The following is a 2,867-nucleotide window of genomic DNA, read 5'->3' as shown; positions in this document are numbered from 1 at the left end:
CGGCCTCGGGGCGCTCCCGCTGCCGGCCTGGGCTCGGCCCCGGCCCCGGCGGCGGCCGGAGCTGCCCGCGCTGCCGGGCGGCACCTGCGGGCGGCGGGGCCCGGGGGTTGCGGTCCCCGCACGGCCCCGTCCCGTCCCGTCCCCGCCGCTCGGGGTCTGTGCGGGCTCTGCCTGCGGGACGTGCTGCCAGCGGCGAACTGCGCGTCTGGAGAGGCGCCGCTCCGGCCGCGGAACCGTCCGGGGGAGCTGCCCGCGCCCCGCAGGTGCCGGAGGTGGTTTTTGGACCCGTGGGTGAAGTCTCCGGGGTGCGGGGAGCTGTCACCGGCACGGGGCAGGGAGCTTGGGGAGGCTCGCCCTGCGTAGGGGGCACCTTGGCGGTCGCTGCAGGAGCGCACCAGGTTTACGTTTCCTTTTCTTCATCTCTTGTTGGCTTTTGAGGGGGTTCGCTTGCCCCGGGTTGGTGCGTTACTGTGGTTTCTGAGAAGTTGGATGTTTACAAAGCTGATCCTTAAACAGCTCTGCTGTTTCCTCCGGGAGCTTTTCCGAATTACTAGTGGTGGATGGAAGTGTGTGACTGGCTTACTGTTCTTGACTCGATGGGGTTTATTATTCTGCATCAACACAATAAAAACGGTATACCTGCACCTTTGTTAGCACAAGTAACCTCCCAGTCCAGCTATGCTGTTGTTGGGAAAAGGATGTGGTGTGAGATGCACTCAAAAGAAAAGCGTTTGGAAGAAAAAAAAAGATGGTTTTCCTAGTAATTGTATTACTTATTACAAGTGTGATGCTAGAGCATAGCACAAACTGATGTGGGGTAGAGGAGAGTTGCAGAGGTTTTAAATAAGAACGTTGCTTGTTTGATGCAGATCTCTTTCCAAACGGAACTGAAAATTCAAGAAAAAACGTGTGATGTTTGTACAAGATATTGTGCAATATTCGTTTAGAATACAATCTGTGTTCAGGAGTGGTAGTGGTGGATGATTTATGAAGAATCCAAAGGGGAAGCAGAAATGGGGCAGGGGAAATGAAATCAGACACACAAAAGTATTTTGTTAGTTGGCTTTGTCGTCTTTGAAGGCAATTATGTCCTTCATTCCCCTGACACTGCGAGTGGACCTGGAAAAAACTTCATTATGTATCTGGGAGAAAGAGAAGTTGCTTAAATTGAGATCACTTAAATTGGAGATCGCTTAGCACATTTGTGGGAGGGGGGAAAGGGACTATAATTGCCACCAAGTTCTGTTGTCTGTGTTTTGGGGTTGTGTTTTTTGTTCTAAAAGCAAGTTGAAGCAAAGCTAGTAAGAGAAAGAAAGTTGCATAGAAGATAAAGGCACTGAGAGAAAACAGAGAGACTGACAAATACTTGAAGTTATGTGCCCTTTTGAGGACAGGACCACAAACTAGGCAACTAATAGGTTATTTAGAGTCCCATCTTCTTAAATGGTGTACTGTATTTGAATTTTCTTTTATGTTCGAATTTCTTTTACATTCTTTTACGTCTCTTAAAGATTATTGTTTTTAAAAAGTACATGGGAGATCTCAAAAAAGATTTAAAATTTTGTCTGATTTAATAAAACAGATTTGCCCTTCTTGATTACAGTGCAATAGTAATCCTGATTTACATACTTGAGGTTCCTCTCTCCTTTGGGTTATTATTGTCATTGTTAAGAACTCAAACATAAATGTTCATCAGTATAGGTAATCAGTGTATCTAAATTGATTATTTAGTTATTTTTATCTGATTTGAGTAGCACTCTGTGTCATAACAGAGGTAATTGAATGCCTGAAATAGAAAATGATGCACTTCAAAATGTCAAGTAAAAAAATATTTTCTGAATTTGTGTTCCTTTGTTTCTTACTTCTCAAACTAAGTTGAAACTGATGATATTTCTTATCCAGTGCTGCTATTATATCTGCTGTCTAGCTGGAGAAACTTGGATTAAATTGTTTTAGAAATAAAGATGCTGAGATGATGTTTTGGAGCTTTTTTTTTTTTTTTTGTCATGTTAGACTTTTATGTGGGATCAAAACCAGACCAGTATGGGATTATTTAGAAAAATGAATGCTAGATTTGAATTTTATTTGAGCAGGATTGTGTATTGTTTGCCTTTAAACTCTTAAAGAATCTTAAGGCTGACTTATGGGAGCTTTAAAAATTGCAATAAATTAGTACTGGTAGGTAGGCCAGTGTAAGTATAATGCTAACATGACTAGAATTCATAAAATACAGTACATGTTTTAAGGTCAGCCTTAATGACATTCACATGATGATGTTCCATTTTTTTATTTTAGAAGTATTGTCTTTTAGTATTAACAGTCAGTGCAGGAATTACTTGGTATTTATTTATTTTTAGAATAGGACAACAAACTTAAAAATGAGACAGTACAGCACAAATGCAAATTGTTTGCTTCGTGGAAGTGTAATTGTAAACATGTTGCTCCATTTTAAGCAGAAGATGTGGATGTGTGACTAATTACCAGAACCAGAGTTCAGTTTTTATCAACAGTGGTCAATAAAATCAGTCATGTAAAGAGCATCATCCAGCCTCTTTGTAGGTGAGGAGGTCACGGTGAAGTCAGTTTCTGCAGAAGAATGATGAAGTTGTTTCCAGACCTGGAAGGGAAGGAGGAAATGTTTCAAAGCATTCCAGTAATGATAAACCTCACTCAAGCTATAGAAGTTTCAGAACAAAATGCTTTCCTCAAAGCTCACATTCAAAAAAGCTATGAGAAATATTACTTTAAGCTGTACCTTAGAAATGCAACCTGACATTATTTCCTTAGGTTAAGTTTAGTTTGTTCCAAGTGATGGTCACTTCTGAGTGCTTTCATAGAAGAGATTGAAATTGAGGGCAAAGGTATGT

Source organism: Corapipo altera, unplaced genomic scaffold, assembly GCF_003945725.1.
Source record: "Corapipo altera isolate COAL_440 unplaced genomic scaffold, ASM394572v1 78, whole genome shotgun sequence".
NCBI classification, from domain to species: Eukaryota; Metazoa; Chordata; class Aves; order Passeriformes; family Pipridae; genus Corapipo; species Corapipo altera.
This window is presented reverse-complemented; position numbering follows the sequence as displayed.